The 22,763-nt window shown below is 41.5% G+C and overlaps 1 pseudogene; it reads left to right on the top strand.

Annotated features, from left to right (window-relative positions):
* The window catches only part of LOC140953530 (uncharacterized), a 40,964-nt pseudogene that overhangs the window by 11,369 nt on the left and 6,832 nt on the right, over positions 1-22,763 (top strand).

Below are 22,763 nucleotides of genomic sequence, written 5' to 3' on the forward strand. Positions count from 1 at the left end.
ATATACCAAAGCGAGGCTGATTTTGGAAATTCTACAGGGGCGTCTCTTTCTCGTGAAGAGTTCTATTCCTGTCAGATCAGGAGATTTCCCAACTGTGCACTGAGCTTTTAATTATTTCTCTGTTCTACAAGACTTTTCTGAATTTATCCAAAAGTTTGAGTGTTGGCTTTTACTGTTTCATCATAGACTGTCCATTATAAAATTAATGCAATATCTAACATAGGTTCCTTTTACTGATCTGTTTCACGCTTAGCCTGTGAAGCGCCTCTTGGCATGGAAAGCGAAGCAATTGCCGATTCCCAAATAAGCGCATCTTCTCAGCTGGATGACCGACATTCTGCAACGAAATCCAGATTGCATTTCAAAACAGACGAAAGCAATGATGGAGGCTGGTCATCTCTCACAAGTGATCCCAACCAGTGGCTGCAGGTGGATTTTCGTAGCTATGCTACAGTGACACGTGTCGCGACTCAGGGAAGACACGCCCACAATGAATGGTTACTTAACTACAAATTAAAATATAGTGATGATGGCGTGACATTCCAAACTTACAGTGCGCCAGGAACCAAACTCTCAAAGGTACGGCTCTCTCATGAGTAAAGGCTCTTTTTTCACGGTTTTTTCAAAAGAAATTGCCCTCTTATACTCCTTCTATTCAACTATGAAGCTTGTAGTAGATTAAATTAAACGATGTCTTCTTTTCATTTGGATTGGCATGCGTACGTTTTACTCGATTGAAATAGCGCCTCTCAAGAACTCCTGTTATCATGCATTTTCCTCCATGTGCCTGGAAACATTCCGTGTCCTCCGAGTTCTGTCGACGTAAGTACATTGTAAATGTTTGTTATCACCGTTTAGGTTTTTGATGGAAACAAGGACAGTGACAGCGTTGTGACCAAAGAATTGAATCCACCAATCACAGCACGCTTTATACGGATCTTACCAACCAAGTGGAATAAGCGGATTTCCATGAGAATGGAGCTCTATGGTTGTGCAGGTATTCTGAAGTAAATTCTGAGACTTTTTTCAACTTAACAGAACCTATTGACTGAGTGTTTTTTAATTCTTCACTTGCTTAGAAAACAGGGCATATCAACTACAAGGCTAATTGAACTAAATTTTCCCCTTATATTCTTAAAACGTGCTTTAAGCAGCCGCTCGCTATTTAAGCCACAAGGAACAGCACTCTTTTATATCTCTAGGCCACTTCTCCTAATGAACGGAATAATAAGAAAAAATAAGTCTACAAGTTACAATCCAAACCTATTTTACATTTCATCTATTGATATTCCTTGTCATATTTATGATCAAGCTTGCTTCGCCCCACTTGGAGTGGAAAATAATGCCATTTCAGACGGCCAGATAAGCGCCTCTTCACAAGCAGATGACGATCATGCTGCAAACCAAGCCAGATTGCATGCTAAGATAGGAGGCGGCAAAAGCGGTGGCTGGGCTGCTCTTAAAAATAATGTTAACCAATGGCTTCAGGTGGATCTTGAAACTTACACCAGGGTAACACGGGTGGCCACTCAGGGAAGTAATTCCTTTAGTGGATGGGTGACCAAGTATATGTTACAGTACAGTGACGATGGATTCATCTTTCGGTCTTACGAAGAAGCAGCTAACACCTCCGCGATGGTAAGTCTTTGCTCGGGTGCGTAAATGTTAAATCTCGAACACAAAACTTGAAATGATCAGTCGTATTCGTTCCAGTGACGACTCTAGCGTTTCTATCAAATAAACCCTAACGCTAAAAGTACGTCATGGTATGCCTTTTTTTCCTGTGGGACTCAACAAACTTTTATACAAGGAGGCACCGCCCCAAGGTCCAACCCCTTATCCTTTTATTCACTATTTTTGTTGGAAAAGGTACCTCATTCGTACAGTTTCCATTGACAAATGATACCCCTTTCACATGCCTAATTCAGAACGAAGACTGCAAAAAAGTCGGTTTTTCTCCTTTAAAATCGATTTTTTTAAGCCACCCACGTGAGATTTTCGAACGAAGCACACAAGCCTCACAAGCCCATAGCGCTCCAGGACTTTTCTTTGACCGTTCTCGTGTTCTTGACCAACGCAAAAATACGAGTTGTTTTGCTGGACCAGTGGTGAACACAGCGATATCAAGGACGACTGGTTGGTTCCCCACTTGTGGCAGTTCGGGAGGGTTCATCGTGAATGCCATCAATGATATTTACAGGTAACTGTCAATAACAGTCCTATTCAGGACTACGTTCACCCGGACGATCTTACTCAACCTACTTATGAAATTACTCCTGGTTTCAAACCTTTCACAGATGCTTATTACTTTGATTATACTTTTTTAGATTTTTGTTGGAAACAAAGACAGCGACACGGTTGTGTACAACATTTTAAAACCACCAATCACAGCACGCTTCATTCGAATTTCGCCGGTGGAGTGGCACAGTCAGATATCATTGAGGATTGAAATTTATGGCTGTCCAGGTATTCCGACATGTGTCGAAAAACAATGAGTCATAACTAATTATTTATACAAAGAGCCTGTCGATATTCTGTCCCTGTTAGCCCTATTATCGACTTGTCATGGTATTAAGACACCAATCAACTAAAGGCAAACTTTGGTGCAATATCGGTAGAATCTGGTGACTTTGACAACAAGTTCTATTCTCCTTCATTCTGGCGCTTTAATGATCCTCACCTAGTTTGTACCAGATGGTGCTCTAATTTGACGGCGCTTCTATTTGTTTCTATAAAAGTGTTTGAAACTGAATTCAGGAAATTCGCTTCACTTTAGCCAAAGATGGCCAGGATGTTTAGACAGAAGATTAGACATATTCATGCATTTATTCAGGTTGTGTAACATCACTTGGAATGGAAAATCAAGCCATTTCTGATGCCCATGTAACAGCCTCGTCACAAATGGATGACACCAATTCCGCACGAGAAGCCCGATTGCACTCTAAGTCAATTGGGAACCAAAGAGGTGGCTGGGTAGCTCTCAAGAATGATCTCAACCAATGGCTTCAAGTGGATCTTGTCACTTTCACCAGAATAACACGTGTGGCAACTCAAGGAAGAGATGGGTATGATCAGTGGGTGACCAAGTACAGGTTACAGTACAGTGATGATGGAGATATCTTTCACTCTTTCAAAGTGTTGGGGGTTAATTCAGCGAAGGTATGGCTGTCACGTTTTGGTAGGACTCTTCTAGTCCACTGACAAATTTGCGAAAATCCTGTGAAAGCGCAACCAGCTCACAAATCAATATTGTAACTTCCAGATTTGTTGATTTATAGCTTTCTGGAATTTTTCCTATATTTAGGTTTTTACAGGGAATCAGGATAACGGCACAGTTGTTTACAACCCACTGAGTCCACCGGTCACGACTCGCTTCGTTCGGCTGATTCCAGTGGGGTGGCATAGTCGCATATCGATGAGAATAGAGATCTATGGCTGCCCAGGTACTGAGGAAAGATTTCATATAAATAATGTAATTTATTTCCCCTTTGGCTTTGTTGTTGCCACTACCACTTTCGTCATGCTATTACCTGAAACATTGCGATCATCATCCCAATCTCGCCTCATGTAAAGTAAGCCGAATTTCGGAATCCTAGAAATTTCGCTTGTGGAATCCGATATCTTAAGGTGACTGAACACAGTGTTGCGGCGGTAACTCGGGTGACGGCGCCTGTTTTAATTTAGACAAGCAAACATAGCGGCGAAAAAAGCAATGGTACCCAGAGGATATCTGGCAGAATTTTCACTTTTAATGTATTTTAGAGAATGAGAACTTTAAAATGGAAGTTGAACAGACGAATTTTGTGACACATTTAATAATTACAGTACAATTGTATTATTGATTATCAGCTACAGAAGCGCGCCATGCGAATTATTTTTCCGTTTGTACCATATAGCGACGCATTACATCAAGCCAACTTGGAGACGCTCTCTCGACGCAGGCAGTCTATCACAACTAAGTTTTTGATTCCATCTCTTGTAACTCAGACCATAAACTGCATGAGCTCTTGCCACCTCGTAACAATTGTGAATCCAATTTAAGACGAAAGAGGAATTTTAATGTCCCTCTGGCTAAGACGAAGAGACTTAAGAACACATTTATATATAGCAACTGTAATTAAATTTTTAGCTACATATCTGTACATTTTTCTTATATTTTTTCTCATTTTTTCATTAGCTTTTATTATTGTAACGATTAATCTAATTCAGCTTTTGGCTGCGATTTTAATCAGAATAAACTATGTATCTATCTATCTATCTATCTATCTATCTATCTATCTATCTATCTATCTATCAAGACCCGTCTGTTAAAATTTGGTCAAATAAGTTTTAAATGGTAATGATTACTTATAGTAAGCTGTGTGCAAGTTTAAACGAAAATCTAATGAGCGAATTTTATGTAAACTGAGCAAAAGTGAAATTTTAAGGTTGTATTCAATCGTCACATTTTACCTGTCAATCAAAATCTTTTATCAGTATATTTTTCACTTGCCAAGTTTCAGCTTGCGAGCTGCAACCATTCTCTTGCCATGATTTGGCAAATTACATTTACTCACAAACTGCCAAAACTGTGTTCAGCCACCTTAAGCTTTAGAATCCTGAATCCTGCTAACGATTACAATCTGGAATCTAAGTTCCACTGTCTAGAAATGCGGAATCCATTTCCTGAAATCCGGAATCCAAGACCGTTGAATTGAGAATCTAAGACTGTCTTGGATTAATGGACGTTGGGCAACCAATCGCCTTGATACCACCGTTATCCCCAACATCTAGATCCCAACCATCTCCCTATTGTCTTCCCTCGATTACAGATGATGTAATGATGATGCTAACGTTTCGCCTTGATTGTAAATGTAGTTAGAAAGCTTGTTGTTCCTGCTCTTGCCAATTTAGGTTGTACAGCAGCACTTGGAATGGCTCTCGGAAAAATCACTGATGCCCAGATAAGCGCGTCTTCAAAACTGGACAACACCCATTCTGCTGCACAAGCCAGGCTGCATTCCAAAGCAGTAGGAAGCAAATATGGAGCCTGGTCAGCACATGAAAATGATCATCATCAGTGGCTTCAAATTGATTTTGGAAGCTCCACCACAATTACACGGCTGGCCACTCAGGGAAGAAATGGCTTTAATGAGTGGGTGACCAAGTACAATTTAAGTTACAGCGATGATGGTGTACATTTTCATTCCTACGAGATGGTGGGAGTATCGAGGGCAAAGGTATCTCTTAGACCCCATTTCTAAGGAGAAAACATGTCCAGAGTGGGTATAGTGGCAGAGACAGCGGCTACCCGAACTACCCTGGGTGAGCCAAGGTTTCCTACATTTTTTTACCAAACTTGGCGAACCATCTACATGAGAAGCAAAAAGTTGGCTGGGCTACAAATATGAGTCGCCTAGCTGGGTCACCCTGCTAGAGTGACCGTCCTGGCCGAGTTAACTTTTTTCCATTTAAACTCTTGTCCATCTGGGCCAACACGGTCAAGGACAGACAGTCAGAGCACAAGCGAGAGCTTTAGCGCTCGCTAAAGTTGACTCGGTTGAGAGGGTGACCCTCTTTCCCTGGACAACTTTTTCTAAAAATAGACGAGGCCTTACTAAGATTTAAGTGGCTATGAACTTAACACACACTTTCCTTGTCACTTTCTAAAATGCCGTTTCAGGTACAATAAAGCATTTCGACTCCATATAACCGTTTTGGAAGCTGCTGTCTTCAACATGGCATCTATTCTTCTAAAGCATGCGAAGACTGTCAATTATCGATTGGCAATTGTCAAGGAGTTAAATAGCCAGCTGTAACTTAAACGTTATATAATTTTTATTAGTCAGGCTAGCTAAAGGCTCCCTACTTGTGCAATCTGAAATAGTTTTAAAAACAATCTCGTTCTTAAAACCATTGTTTGCTTTGTAGGTCTTTGAAGGAAATCAAGACAGTGACACTGTTGTATACCACACTCTGATTCCACCAATCACAGCTCAGTTCATTCGGCTGTTGCCTCTTGCTTGGCACAATCACACGTCTTTAAGAACGGAGATGTACGGTTGTCCAGGTGCTCTTACGAGATATTAATTGAAAATTCATTATTGTAACTTCACAGATAGTAATTCGCGTCAGTTAATGTGTTTGATGTTTGCAAAATTACGACCCTTAATTACAAAGAAAAAACACACACTTTGGAATCATCTTTTTCATCACGTGAGATGAGATATATTTTATTTCAGTATCTGTGTGGGCCGTGGGCCGCATAAAAAAGATTACCAGTAAATGTTAAATGTTAATCTGCCTGAGTGGCTCTAACAATTGTTCAAGCCTTACCTGCAGATCTAATGTTCAGAAACTTTTTAATTTTATGTATTGTTAAATATAGGTTGCGTAGCTCCCCTCGGCATGGACAGTGGAGCAATAACTGACGCCCAGATAAGTGCTTCTTCTCAGTGGAATAACAATCATGGTGCATCACGGGCCAGGTTGCACATGCAATTTAATCGTAAGACCAGTCAAAGAGGAGCCTGGTCATCTAGTTCAAATGATCTCAAACAATGGCTTCAGATAAACCTTGGTGGTTACACTACATTAACTCGTGTTGCAACACAAGGGAGGAGTGATTACGATCAATGGGTAACTAAGTACAGATTGCAGTACAGTGATGATGGAGTGATCTTCCAGTTCTACAAAGAGCCACATCAGACTTCACCAAAGGTGTGTAAATAGGCAGTTTAAGCAACAACGTCTTTGAGCGCCGCATGTCAACCAGAAGTGAGGCCTTTTCCCTTTCAGTATGCCTTGACGCCAGCAGGTTTTCATTGCTAAGTGTCGTTATGCTTATAGAGACGATTTGCCCAAGACTTAAGGCAAAAACCGCCTTCTAAGAATGCAAAAAGTCCACTTCCGCTTGACGTGCGTCGCTCAAAAATGTCAGATGTCGCTCTTATAGTTGTTACCTCCTTTGAAAGCAGTTTGAAGAAGTAACGGTTAATGCTGGCGAAAATGCGGATTTACGTTCTCCGTAAGCAGAACATAAGTGCATCGTCGGTTCCGTGGTCACCTTTCACTTGCGTAGACCTAAGTACCCGCTATTTTTACTTATAAAAGTGCCTCATTTTCTGAGAAGATGTGATTATTCAACTTTTTGGAAACACTGCTATTGCGCGCAAGTACTACGCAGTCGCTCTCTGAGGACAAAATTGTCAGTAAATCCCTGTAAGTAAAAACTCTATTAAGGTCTCCTCGTAGAGGGTGGCACCTTACAACTGGCTTGACTGTATCTTATCCCACTTATAGCGGAGCTGTCGCACGCTTTGGCGCACCATGGGTAAGAAAATTTAGTCATCTATGTATCCAAGAAATTTCGGTTCTGACAAAATTATCTGTACGTACGTCCGTACGTCAGTCCGTAGGTATGTACGTCCGGCCCATCATGTTAGCGGATGTGGAATGTCTGACTTACTACCTTAAAAATCCAAGGTAAAATCCAAGGTATATACAAATTGTGTTTTACTTGATACTGGGCATCCATGTTGTGGTCCCTGCCTTTCTTTACTCCTTTTATTTGACTCTTTATAAGACGGACATCTCTCTAAGATGGACACTTAGTACCGGTCCCAAAGGTGTCCGTCTTAGAAAGAGTTGACTGTATGACCTTTCTAACCACCAACAAAATTCTTTTTGACAACTTTTCTTACATTAAGCATATTCTGCTTGGACTTTATAGCACAACTACGTGCCTAAACTTGTTTTCACTGAATCACTGCAGGTTTTCCTCGCAAATAAAGACCAGAACACCATTGCTTACAACATCTTGAATCCACCAATTACTACGCGCTTCATTCGCATTAAACCGATGGAGTGGCGTGGACACATATCCATGAGGATGGAGATCTACGGTTGTCCAGGTATTCAAACTTACATTTCTCGCTTACTTGCACAGTAATACTACTTACAATAGTTGCTCCTTACAATGAATCCGATGCTGATTGCAACACGCTCCATTCAAACCTAACCGCTTAAGTTACGCTACCGCATTTCCATGAAGATGAAGATCTACGGCTTTTTAGTGATTCAAGCTTCAGGCATTGTCCACACGATTAACACGCTCCATTTGCAAATCCTCGAATCCGAGACAAAAATACAGTGTGGAGGGGTTTCAAAGAGATGTCGTTTCTTGTCAGCGGATTTGCTAATTTCGTGTGGAAGGAAGGCCGATTCGTGTAAAAAAATGTGGTTTAAAAAATATCCGGGTTGTTGTGAACGTGGCCGTCCTTACATTACGCTATACTGATGCGTTCTGACTGAACGAAACAGCTGTCTGTGGCTGCCACCAGGAAACATGGCTGTGCGCGTGCTGTTGGAGTGTGTCACTTTCCTTGGGCATTGATCTTGTATTACGACCGGTCTACTATCTGCTTAAAAGAGCGGTAGCTAGCGGGGGGGGGGGGGGCAGGGGGCAGCTGTCCCCCCTCGGAACTGTTGAGCCAGGCAAATCAAGTCTGTGGGTGGATTTGTTCTCTTTAGACTCAATTATTTTGATTCTAGTGACTTGCATTTGTTTTCCATTTTCATAGGGGAGGATCCAGACCCCCCTACAAGGCTCGTGCCTTCGGCAGTCGCGATAATCCTCCGCCCCCCCACGTTACAAAATAGCTAGCTACAGCCCTGCTTACTTGGCTTAAAGAAAACCTGCAACGTCCCAATTCCTTGACAATTAGAAAGTCATAAAATATAACTCATTCTGCAGTTTTAAAGTGTTGATTGGTCTACGTTACTTGGGATTTGTAGAAAAGATTATCGATGGAAAGCTAATCCAACCAAATCAAACAAATCTAGGTTGTACGACACCGCTTGATATGGAAAATAGAACGATCCCGTATTCATGGATAGCCGCCTCGTTATCACTTGATAACAAACACACTGCTCGGGGAGCCTCCCCGTACAAAAAGTTTGTCGAGTAGCCTGGGAGCTTGAGAGAGCGGCTGGATCTTTCTTATTTTGGTTTTCTACAGAAAGGGACTAAACCATGCTTAATTAACGAGGGTATTGAGCTTTTTTGATGTTTCTGCCTTTAAAACTAATCTAGGCTGTGCGACGCCGCTTGGTATGGAAAATGGAGCGATCCATGATTCCAGGATAACCGCTTCATCGTCACTTGACAACGAACACACCGCTTTGCAAGCAAGGCTGCATCTGACAGCTGATTCCAGCATGGGGGGAGGGTGGTCGGCTCTTAAAGATGACTTTAATCAGTGGCTCCAGATAGAACTTTTTGGTTACACAACTGTAACACGTGTAGCGACCCAGGGAGGGAATGGACGAAACGAATGGGTGACAAAGTACAGATTGCTATACAGTAGTACAGGAAATATCTTGATGTATTATAAGCTGAGGGAAAACAGCTCAGCAATGGTAAGTACAAAAAGCTAGGTCGTGTTTGTTAGATTTGTGGCGATTTGTGGGTTTTGTTGTGAACTCCTAACTGCAATCTTTGACAAAACCACTGAGGGAAACATTACATAGTCTACAGGAGTATGTACATCTAAAGAGGCAAACAGCATTGACTCCAGAAGTAGGGGTTTAATATTCGTTGGTTCCTTACATATAATATACGTTAAAATGCTTGGAATGCATTTAACGTGATATTTTTCTCCAGGCTTGGAATAAGTAATCTCGAAAGCCGTAAAGCAGTAGGAAATATGATATTATCCATCAGAGCTAGAGGGAGGTCGATTGGTTTACTGTTAATTTACGCTGTTCGCAGTACCCTATTTTTTCGTAAGATCGGCCATTTTGGTTTCATATTTACCGAGGGGGAGGCAGGGTCTGGGTTTGTAGCGGGGGGGCGGGGAGGGAGGACTCCTCCCAAACCGTCCTCCGCTTCCTAAGAAGATTTGACACTCATCTCCAGGCTAAACTCGCAACATTTGAAACCAAGATGGCCGCCCGTAACGCAGGGCGCTCCATCTTGATGATCGTACGAAAAAATAGCGGTGGTGTCTAATTCCAACTCGTCGCCGAAAACAGTTGGAGTGACCGTTGGTCATTCAGTTTGTCATGATTAGCCGGGATTTACTTGAAATGAGAAAGTAAAAACTAGTAGGCTTGTTCTCCCCTTTTAGGTGTTTGAAGGCAATAAAGACAGTAACAGCGTTTCTACAAACAGATTAAGCCAGCCGATCAGAGCACGCTACATTCGCTTTATACCAATAGAATGGCATAATCATATATCAATGAGAGTAGAGATCTACGGCTGCCCAGGTGTGCTTTACTTACAAATAATTTTCTCAGAGTTGTATGTAATTTAGAATGCGGTGTGAGCGGTAATGATTAACTTGAATTGGCGTGTTGAAAATAACCGTGGTTAGCACCCTATGGAGCGCTTATTTTCTGGTTTACCCGCGGAAAAGAAATAATCCTTTGTAATCTACCTAGGGTTTTACTTTAGTCAAATTGTCACGCGAAGTTAGGCTTACATTTGCCATGGGAGTAACCACGATAGCGATGGTTGCTAAAACATCACTAATCATTAAAGTGATTTCGCACTAACTGTTTCAAACTTTACCTCATTCCATCACGTTCAAGTTATCAAATGTTGGCAAATTTTCTGGGGTTAAGTTCTAAAACAGCTGTATGCAAGTTCACAGAAAGAAAACCTTCGTCGTCTTGCCTTAACGTCCCCCACAAAAACACGAAATTAGGCAGTTCCGACTTCGTAGTTGTGCCGACGGCAAAGAAATGTACAAAAAAGCGTGGTGCATGTGCAAAGTTGCTGTTGTGCTTATATTACACCTATTGCTTTTTCGCTGTTCTGGCTGCCCTCGCCGTCGTCGTCGCTTAAGCTCCCTATTATTATGGTTAAGTTGTCTCGTGTAACCGCAGCTAATAGTTCCTCTATGATTGTTTATTTCCTAATGGATAAATGGATAAATGATTGGATCACAAATTGAACTTTTTGAGACATTTTCCATTAAATTTTCCACTTCCAGACAGAATAAAGAAAAAACGTATGGATTCTTTGGTATGACCGTTCAAAATACGACTTCATGACTGTTTTAGTTTCACGTGGTCACATTCATTAAAAGTGTGTTACGTAACGCACTTACGGAGAGTTTTCCTTGAGCTGTGACCTTCAACTCTTTTGGCCTATATCAGATTCCCTTCAAACATGCCGGCCCAAAAGATGAAGTTTTATTAATCAACTGTACTATTGCACCATACAGGTTGTATAGCACCACTTGGTATGGAAAATAAACAAATATCAGATGCCCAGATCAGTGCATCTTCAATGTCTGATGACAATAGCTCTCCAAGCAAGGCCAGGCTGCACCTCAAAGAAGAGCAAAACCTAACTGGAGGGGGTGGGTGGAGTGCCATTAAAAACGATCTCCACCAATGGCTACAGGTGGATCTTGGAGGTTACAGCACAGTAACACGTGTAGCGACTCAGGGAAGGACTGGGTCCATTGAGTGGGTGACCAATTACAAGTTACAGTACAGTGATGATGGAATGAAGTTTCAGTTTTACAAAGAACATGGAAACAAATCAGCTAAGGTACCTTCACACACGTATATGCAAAATACTTTAAAGGCAACCGCATGTTTTTAAATCAGTTCTCATTTCCAACAAGCTAGGCTACTTCGATCACCCAATATGTTTTGATTAGACCCTGTGTGAAGTCATAACCTGTTTTCTATGGCAACATAGCTGGTAAACACTGACTATATTGTGAACAGTTTTTTCAGGACTAGGTCAAACACATTTAACCAAGCATTGAACTGAGAGACTTGTTGGCCGTTTATTTGCTCTTAGGGTTAGCGTTTATGGTTTCACTGTTTCATTGCTTATTACAGGTTTTTACTGGAAACGATGACAGTGATACTGTTGTGTATAATGCACTCAGTCCACCAGTCACTACAATGTTTGTTCGTGTATTGCCTACAGCTTGGAACAGTCGCATATCTATGAGGATAGAGCTGTATGGTTGTCCAGGTAATTTGAGTAAGTTAAGGAGGAGCGGTTGTTATAAATTGGCCATTGTTGTCACTGTTGTCGCTATTGTCACTGTTGTCACTTGTCACTGTTGTCGCTAAAGTCACTGTTGTTACCGTTGTCACTATTGTCGCTGTTGTCGCTCTTGATACTGTTGATACTGTTGTTACTGTTGTCGCTGTTGTCACTGTTGTCGATGTTGTCACTGTTCTCACTGTTGCTGCTGTGGTCACTGTTGTCGCTGTTCTCGCTGTTCTCACTGTTATAACTGTTGTCACTGTTGTTACCGTTGTCGCTGTTGTCACTGTTGTCACTGTTGTCATCGTTGTCACTGTTGTCACTGTTGTCCCTGTTGTCACTCTTGTCACTGTTGTCACTGTTGTCACTCTTCTCTCTGCTGTCACTGTTCTCACAGTTGTCACTGTTGTCACTGTTATAGCTGTTGTCACTGTTGTCGATGTTGTCATTGTTTTACTCTTGTCGCTGTTTTCTCTGTTTTCACTCTTGTCACTGTTGTCGCTGTTTTCCCTGTTGTCCCTGTTGTCACTCTTGTCACTATTGTCACTGTTGCCACTGTTGTCGCTGTGGTCACTGTTGTCATTGTTCGCGCTGTTGTCACTGTTGTCGCTGTTTTCACTGTTTCCCCTCTTGTCGCTGTTGTCACTCTTGTCACTCTTGTCACTGTTGTCGTTTTTGTCGCTGTTCCCACCGTTTTCACTGTTGTCGCTGTTGTCACTATTGTAACTGTTGTCCCTTTTGTCGCTGTTGTCACTCTTGTCACTGTTGTCACTGTTATCGCTGTTGTCACTATTGTAACTGTTGTCCCTTTTGTCGCTGTTATCACTCTTGTCACTGTTGTCGCTGTTGTCACTATTGTAACTGTTGTCCCTTTTGTCGCTGTTATCACTCTTGTCACTGTTGTCGCTGTTGTCACTGTTGTCACTGACGTCCCTGTTGTCACTGTTGTCATTATTGGTGCTGTTGTCACTGTTGTCGCTGTTTTCGCTGTTGACGCTGTTGTCACAGTTGTCACTCTTGTCATTCTTGTCGCTGTTGTAACTGTTTTCACTGTTGTCGCTGTTCTCGCTGTTGTTACTGGTGTCATTGCTGTCGCTGTTGTCGGCGTTATCACTGTTGTCACTGTTGTTGCTTTTCTCACAGTTTTCGCTGTTCTCGCTGTTGTCACTGTTGTCGCTGTTCTTGCTGTTGTTACTGGTGTCATTGTTGTCGATGTTGTCGCTGTTGTCATTGTTGTCGCTGTCGTCGGTGTTATCACTGTTGTCACTGTTGTCACTTTTCTCCCAGTTTTTGCTGTCCTCGCTGTTGTCACTGTTGTCGCTGCTGTCACTTTTGTCGCTGTTGTCACTGTTGTCACTTTTGTCGCTGTTGTCACTCTTTTCACTGTTGTCGCTGTTGTCACTGTTGTCACTGTTGTCCCTGTCGTCGCTCTTCTCACTGTTGTCACTGTTGTCCCTCTTGTCCCACTTGTCGCTTTTGTCACTGTTGTCATTGTTGTCCCTTCTGTCACTATTGTCGCTTTTGTTACTTTTGTCACTGTTGTCGCTCTTGTCGCTTTTGTCGCTGTGGTCACTGTTGTCACTGTTGTCTCTTTTGTCGCTGTTGTCACTGTTGTAAGTTCTTCTGCTGTTGTCTCTGTTGTTCGTTGTGGTCACTGTTGTCACTGTTTTTGCTGTTGTCACTGTTGTCGCTGTTGTCACTATTGTCACTGTTGTCGTTCTTGTCGCCTTTCTCGCTGCTATCACTGTTGTCATTGTTGTCACTGTTGTCGCTGTTGACATTGTTGTCGCTGTTCTTACTGTTTTCACTGGTGTCGCTTTTGTCAGTGTTGTCTCTATGGTCGTTGTTGACGCTGTTGTCACTGTTGTCACAGTTGTCACTGTTGTTACAGTTCTCAATGTTGTCGCTGTTGTCAGTGTTGTCTCTCTTGTCACTGTTGTCTCTTGTCACTGGTGTCCATGTTGTCGCTGTTCTCACTGTTGTCTCTGTTGTCTTGTTTGTCCCTGTTGTTGGTGTTCCCGCTGTTGTCACATGTGTCGCTGTGGACACTGTTGTTGCTGTTGTCACTGTTGTCGATGTTGTCACCGTTGTTGCTGTTGTCACCGTTGTTGCTGTTGTCACTGTTGTAACGGTTCCCGCTGTTCTCTCTGTTGTTCGCTGTTCTTACTGTTGTTGCAGTTTTCGCTGTTTTTGTTTTTGTCACTGTTGTCATTGTTGTCGCTGGTTCCTCTGTTGTCGCTGTTGTTAAGTGTTGTCTCTGTTGTCACTGTTGTCTCTGCTGTTGCTCTTGTCACTGTTGTCACTGTTGTCAATGTTGTCACTGTTTTCACTGTAGTCGCAGTCATCACTGTTGTCTTTGTTGTCTCTGTTTTTGCTGTTGTTGCTGTCGTCGCTGTTGTCACTGTTGTCTCTGTGGTCACTGTTTTTGCTGTTGCGCTGTTGTCACTGTTTTCGCTGTTGTCACTGTTGTTGCTGTTGCCGCTGTTGTCACTGTTGTCGCCGTGGTCCCTATTGTTGCTGTTGTCTCTATCGTCAATGTTGTCGCTGTTGTCGCCACTGTTTTCGCTATTGTCACTTTTGTCTTCGTTGTCGTTTTTTTCACGATTGTCGCTGTTGTTTCTGTTGTCCCTACTGTCACTGTTGTCACTATTATCCTTTTTTAACTGTTGTCACTTTGTCGCCATTCTCGACTGTTGTCACTATTGTCTCTGCTGTCACTGTTGTCATTGTTGTCGCTGTTGTCTCTGTTGTCACTGTTGTCCCTGTTTTTAAAATTGTCTCTGCTGTTGCTGTTGCCACTGTTGTCTCTGTTGCTGCTGTTGTCGCTGTTCTCACTTTTGTCCCTGTTGTTCAGTGTTGTCTCTGTTGTCATTGTTGTCGCTGTTGTCACTGTTCTAGCTGTCGTCACTGTTGTCAGTGTTGTCTGTTGTCACTGTGGTCGCCATTGTTTTCGTTGTTGACACTTTTGTCTTTGTTGTCTCTGTTGTTACTGTTGTTGCTGTTGTCTCTTTTGTCACTGTTGCTGCCCTGGGGACGACATAAGGTTGAGAACCCAGGAAAATAGAGGTCTGGAGGGGTAGTCGGAGGCGGGACAGGAAAGGGCGGGAGGTGGTACTTTTAATTGGACGGGGATTTTCGAGAAATTGGGGAAATAACGAAACAATGCTCAATAGTTTGCGAACGAAGAAGGTCTGACGGGCAAAAAAAAACACGAAAAAAAGGGGTAGGGCCGGCAATGCAGTCTTGGAGAGACGATCACGCTTTAGTGAGTCTTATAAATATCGATTAAACTCTGTATTTTTTCCACATCTTTTCTCAATTGCATATTCTATTTGCTACCTGCCGTTTAATGAAACGTCATTCTTGATGGGATTGTGAGGAAAAAGCAGGAAGAGGGACGAGGGAGTATAATGACTGCTTTAAGAGAGTTACTTTGAATAACGCTTACACCGTATGCTACAAAATCACAAACGGAAGTTTTTTGAAGCCAGTTTGTTTTATACCAGCCTATGGGAAGGACAACTGCGATTTAATAGCCAAACTGCCCGAAAATTGAAACTTTGAAAATCCGACCAAGTTCATTGAAATTGCTCTACGAATTATATTCAGATATATAAGTTTTCGAAGTCCTCAGTTCTTGGCATTTTTAAATCATCCTAGGATGCGACAGTGCCCTTGGCATGGAAAATGATAAAATCCCAGATGCTCATATCACCGCGTCTTCACAGCTGGATGACAACAATAGGGCAGCACTGGCAAGATTACAGTTAAAGGAAGATGGCCTCAAGCAAGGAGGATGGTCTGCTCTTTACAATGACTTTGGCCAATGGATTCAGGTGGATCTTGGTGGTTCCACCGGAGTCACTAGGGTAGCGACGCAAGGAAAGAATGCAGGTGATGCGTGGGTGGTCAAGTACCGACTGCAGTACAGTGAAGACCTTGGAATAACCTTCACTTTTGTCAAGAAGTCAGTCAACAGTTCAGCAAAAGTATGTTTGTTTGATTACATGGCGCTTTTCTTCTACTTGCTCTGAAATCGTAAAAAAGCATTGCAAGCGCGGGGAATACTCCCTCCGAGAGTGCTTCGGGGGCCTTGGAAACCTTGCCTGCTAAAGTCATGGTGTTTTTTATTTGTCGGAACTGAGCGGCTACACCATTACCGTCTTCATTTGAATTTCACTTTTAATCTAAACTACCCAGCGAGGTCGGTCAATTCTAAGTACAGCCATCTCTCGCCTTGCGGACACCCCGATGCTAAATCCCCGGCAAAAACAAATTACAGACGTTTGACTTGAATAAACTCTCGCTAATTTGGACACTAACTCGAGGTCCCTGCGCGTCCGCTATAAAGGGAGTTGACTGTAGTATGCAAGAAGGAGATGGTTATCCATAAAGCGGGCGCGTGAATTAGGAAGTTTCATGGAACAACTGTTCAACGACGGCGAAGAAAGGTACAAAAAGCCTGATGCACGTGCAAAGAAGTTGTTCTGCTAATATAAATCTATTGCTGTTTTTCTGTTCTCTTTGGCGTCGCTGTCGCCGTGGCTTATATAAGCTTCCTATTGTTGTGATCCTACCAAGATAACGTGAGGTCAGACTTTGCCTCTTTATTTTACATAAATGATACCAAACTAAATCCTTCTGATTTCTATTTCCTGTACTAGACTAGAGTGCTTGAAAACCCCACCCTTTCCAGCGGCGTATACCTATTTAACCTACCGGTATTAAGGAAAGCACGTCCTACCCTTAGGGCTTCGATAAACTACTAAAGGCTGGAGCGAAGAGGTCACATGATCACAACACCTCTTGCAGGGAAGGCAATGACCCTTTGGGTGAAAGAGTCATATGGGGAAAAATCTTCAAGTAATTTAACCCTTTACGCCCCAGATTGATCAGCATCAAATTTCTCCTTGTAATATCAATGCTTTGTAAAACAGGGTGGTCATGAGAATTACGGACATGATCACACAAGAAGAATTTGCTTGATATTTTATCAACTCCTCCCCACTTCGTCTTTAGGAAATGAATAGGGACAACTGAGAATTCAAATTTTGATCTTAGGGCTTAAAGGGTTAAATGGCATCTTGAGCGATATCGTTCTATGTGGTTCGGGTGCAGGTAAATCATTAGTTTGCTTTTCCTCCTAGCCGAAACGCAATTATTTTGTATTTCTTTGCTAAAGAAGTCGAAGGGAGGTTTATACTTGTGGCACAATAGTTATATTATTTGCACCCTTTTTCGAAGGCTCTTTAGAACCTTACCCTGGATCCCTTAAAATGTCTGCCAAACAGGAATAACGCAACTGTTCTCTTTCATCTTTGTGCTAAAGGTATTTTACGCAAATCACGACAGCGATACCGTGGTGTATAACGTGTTAGCCCCACCAATCACAGCACGTCTAATCCGTATCTTACCAGTGGAGTGGCACAATCAGATATCAATGAGACTGGAGATATATGGATGTCCAGGTTAGTAAGGAGAAAATTCCCATGTAAAATATTTTCGAGTCATTCTGCTAGCAGAGTATTCTTTTGCCTTCCTGTGTAAAAAGAAGAAGAGAGACTGCCTGAATCACGTCAAAACTTAGAGGGCCACTAGGGAGAATACTTCATAGTAATAGGTGTCACCCTCTTAAAATAAAGGTTATTAAGTCAGCGCAGCCTAAACTTCTGAACTAGTCAATCTTGAGGGTCCCCAATAGGTTTATCGGGATCCGGAATATCCGTTATTTGAAGCTCGAAATTCAGGATTTTAAAGCAAAATCGGGCAAGACTCGGGATTGAAAGTATGCGCGCAAGTTAGAATGCTCGAAATCACCCTCGGGATTACGGGATTGCACGAACTTTTGGGTGAAGATGACGGGATTGGAGAACCCTATATTCACCCTGTTCTCTCTCCGTTTAACTAGAGACCTTTAGATTCGACGACGACTACGCGGACGAAATTTGAGTTGAATTTATTTTTTGCGTCTTCTCAAAATATAAACTTCCCGGAAAGCTTCATTTTACCATTTTTACTAGAAACGTTAGCATTGTTATCTTTAGTGAAGGAGGCTATAGCTACGCGCTCTCCCGATCCCAAAATGATAAAACTTCTGACATTTGATATCTTGTTTTCGCCACCACGACATTCACGCGAAAACTCGTAGTAGCATGACGACGGCTACCACGTTTTCCCGCCAAAATGACGCTGGCTCACGCACGTACACCACTTAAAATTGAGAAACTACTCGTAGTCGTACTCGTCTTAGAATCTAAAGGTCTCTATTGTCTTGTCTCTGGTGCGAGAATCCGTTTATTGATAAACCGATAGCCATAACTGGGCCCACTGTACCAAGGTCAACAAAGATCTTACGCGATTCATGCAGTCTCTCTCTCGAGTACACCAAAAGCGGGCAAGCGAAAGAAAGGAAACTGGTCGTTTCGATACAAATTCGTTTCCAGACGAACACTTCAAGCTGTGAAATCGCGCACAAATTTCTTTCACCTCGAATATAGTTTGCGCGTGAACAAAACAAGAAACATTTTGGGTGAATCTTCAACACCACCACTGAGTAAAATTGTATCGCAACGACTTTGTGTCGGAAAGACCGGTAAACTTATCAAATGATCGTGTAAGGGCGTGTAAGGTTCCGAGAAAAAAAACAAACAGTTAAAACGTAACATTTTCGTGGAATACGTTTCTATGGTTATTTCTCTAAGATTAACTTAAGAAAGGTCCTTTGCAGCGAGCCATTCACGTGGTAAAAAACCACCTTACTGCAGAGCCTTACTGGGACAAGACAAATAAAAGGCAAACATAATTTTAAATGGTAATTTCCTTTGTTTGTGTTGTCCCAGTACGACTTTTTCTGTCGAGCATGGCGGTTTTGTACCACGTCAATGGCTAGCTGCAAAGTCTGTGGACTCGGAATCAGTTTGATTCCAGATTGTTATTTGGCACTATTCAAAACACAGATTGGAACGATATATAGGGGAATCCTCGTTTACATTTTTTGTCTCATTAGCATGGGCGTATCATTATCGGATGAAGCTTATAAAATTAAAATTCTGAATATTGAAAGAGCATAACAATTTAAGTTATCTTTGAAAATTTGAGCCCGGACATACCAAATAGTTTCGGAGAAATTCTCTTTGAAAAACCGTCAAAATTTACAAAGAATGTATGAGCTCATTAACATTTCGCCACTCAGTAAATTTTCGGTTTTTAATTGTTACTGATTGCAAAGAGCTGAAACTTGCAAAAACTGCATAAAATAACCGGCTCTTTTAATTTTTGAGCCTAATTGGTATATACGGTTACATCGTCAATGGGTTAACTGGTACGCTAATAAGCAAAAATGTAAACAGAGACGTCACGATGAATCCACCTATTGCAGCTAGGTCCATAACGTCAGTTGTGGCTCGACTCTCAGAGTCGAGGAGTCGATTAGAGGAGACAGCGTGGCCGAGCTTTTAGAGCACTGGACTTGTAATTCGGAGGCCCCGAGTTCAAGTCCCGCCGTGGGACGGAATTGTTCAGGTTGGTCCCAACTTCAAATCCTCGCCCACGTTTGTAATAGCCATCTTGATTTGAATTATTTGTCTCAGGCATTTGCTCGGCCCCACTAGCATTAGTGCTGTAAATACTGCTAAGGTTAAATAAAGTAATTATTATTATTATGGTGTGGTCCTCTCCAGTTCAGCAGCAATCCCACGCGCAGCTTAGAGACATAATAATTTCCGCAAGATTTGGGAAGCACCAACGATGGCTGACAACTCTGCGCTTCCAAAAATATCTGGCAGACTCAACTTACCATATTATTATTATTATTATTATTATTATTATTATTATTTATTATTTATTATGATGATGATGATAATGATGTATTTAACAAACCCCTAAGGGAACTTTTTATTCTCTGTTTTTATGTAGTTCCTTCTTCAACTACGACTGCACCGCCAACGGAACAAACTACAAAGACAAAATCGAGTAAAAAAATTATTTCTACTGGAAACGAAAAACCGGAAGGGAAACTGGGAAGATCTACGGCGCAACGGAGAAAAGGTAACCAAAAAACCGAATTAAAAAACACTTCAGTGAAAATACTCTTTAGTCTGGCTTTGTTGTCAGGACTTTTTACGGCTCCCTTATCAAAAATCCGCTTGCTCTGTTTCTTTTCTTTCTAGCCAAAGGGAATGGATTACAATACGGGAGGATTCTTTGTTTTGATTGAACTTAGGAAACGTTGTTTGTCGTTAAATATAAAGCCGGTGTGTTTATAATTCTAATACCTAATGATTGATTTTCTGTGTTTTTTGCTCTTCTATTTGAGTTTTTGACGTCTTCAAGTAGTTTGGTTTGGTTCGTTGAGTTCTTTTGAAGCATAGCTTTGCATTGCGGCAAAATGACTTTTTAATAGCAAGTCGGTTTTCTTTAGTTTTCTCGAAAGTGCCTGGATGCTGATTTGCAAGCTGCATGTAGTTGTTTTGTCTGTAGGTGAATGTAATCACATGAGCTTGAAAGGGTTTAGAGGGTTAGAATCCTTTACAGGAGATGCTGGGGTTACAAGGGGTTCAGTGGGCTTAAAAGAGATTACAGGGGCTACAACGGGATACAGGGCATTACAAAAAAACTGCAAAATTGGCATTTATCCAAAGGGGTAGTCCATGGGTTTGGTCGAAGATTTGAGATTTTGCCAATTTATAGTTTTATACAAAATACACCAAGAAAAATTTTATTGTTACATTTTCGTTAAACAACATTATCATTATTATGGTGATGATGATGATGATGATGATGATGCATTTAACAAACCCCTAAGGGAATTTTTTATACTCTGTTTTTATGTAGTTCCTTCTTCAACTACGACTGCACCGCCAACGGAACAAACTACAAAGACAACATCGAGTGAAAAAATTAGTTCTAGTGGAGACGAAACACCGGAAGGGAAACTGGGAAGATCTACAGCGCAACAGAGAAAAGGTAACCAAAAAACCGAATTAAAAAACACTTCAGTGAAAATACTCTTTAGTCTGGCTTTGTTGTCAGGACTTTTTACGGCTCCCTTATTAAAAAATCCGCTTGCTCTGTTTCTTTTTTTTCTAGCCAAAGGGAATGGATTACAATACGGGAGGATTCTTTGTTTTGACTGAACTTAGGAAACGTTGTTTGTCGTTAGACATAAAGCCGGTGTGTTTTTAATTTTAATACCTGATGATTGATTTTCGGTAGTTTTTGCTCTTCAATTTGAGTTTTTGACGTCTTCAAGTACTTTGGTTTGGTTCGTTGAGTTCTTTTGAAGCATTGCTTTGCATTGCGGCAAAATGACTGGTTAATAGCGAGTTGGTTTTCTTTAGTTTTCTCGAAAGTGCCTAGATGCTGAATTGCAAGCTGCATGTAGTTGTCTTGTCTGTAGGTGAATGTAATCACATGGGCTTGAAAGGGTTTAGAGGGTTAGAATCCGTTACAGGGGATGCTGGGGTTACAAGGGGTTCAGGGGGCTTAAAAGAGATTACAGGGGTTACAACGGGATACAGTGGGTTACAAAAAACTGCAAAATTGGCATTTTTCGAAAGGGGTAGTCCATGGTTTTGGTCGAAGATTTGAGATTATGATTATGATTATTTGGTTACATTTTCGCTAAACAACAAGCCTTTCTAGACAATGGAAACATGGATGTAAGAAAACAGCAAAATTCGCATTTTTCCAAAAGGGTTAGACTATGATTTTGGTCAAAAAAATGAATTTTTTTCATCACTTGTGTTTATCAAAGATAGATCGAGAAAAAGTGTTTGCTGGGGTTCTAGAAGCTTTTCAAGAATATTAGAACATCTTTTTATAACAAACGCAAAATTCGCTTTTTTCAAAAAGGGTTAGTCCATCGTTTGTCTCAAAATTTTGTGATTTCTTCAACTTTTGCTTTTATATAAAATAGACCAAGAAAAAGTATCCGTCGACGTTCTAGTTCGAAAAAAGGTTTTTCTGTAACCCGTTGTTATCCCCTGTAACCCCTTGTAACCCTCCGTAACCACCTGTTTCACTATGTAATAGATTGTGATAATAGATCGTGAAAGAACGATTTTTGACGTTTTATATAGAAAACAAGCCATTCTTGACTATGAAAACATAGGTTTAAAAAACAGCAAAATTGGCATTTTTCCAAAGGGGTTAGTCCATCGTTTTCGTCAAAAATTTGAGATTTCATTAACTTTTATTTTTATGCGAAATAGATCTCGAAAAAGTATCTGAGGACGTTCTAGTTCTTTGTGTAACCCGTTGTGATCCCCTGTTACCCCTTGTAACCCCTTGTAACCCCCTGAAACCCCTTTTAACCCCCTGTTACCCCCTGTAACCCCATTTAATAGATCGTGGTAACAGATCGTACAAGAACGATTTTTGACGTCTTATATAGAAAACAAGCCTTTCTGGACTATGAAAACATCGGTTTAAAAAAAGCCGCAAAATTGGCATTTTTTTTAAGGGGTTGGTCCATGGTTTTGGTTAAAAGTTGAAGGTTTTTCATCTTTTGTGTTTATCAAAAGTAGATCGAGAAAAAGTGTTTCCTTGCGATCTAGATAGGAAAAAGGCGCCTTCCAAGACTTTCTAGATAATTCTAGATAATAGAAACGTGGATTTAAGCCAACAGAAAAATTGGCCTTTTCCAAAGGGCAATCACTCATCCGCCATCACTGTTCCACCATCAATGTTCCACCATCACTGTTCGACTGTATCACCACACTGTCCCACCATCACTGTTCCACTGTTCCACCAACACTGTTCCACT

Source organism: Porites lutea, chromosome 12 (assembly GCF_958299795.1).
Source record: "Porites lutea chromosome 12, jaPorLute2.1, whole genome shotgun sequence".
In the NCBI taxonomy this organism is placed as follows: Eukaryota; Metazoa; Cnidaria; class Anthozoa; order Scleractinia; family Poritidae; genus Porites; species Porites lutea.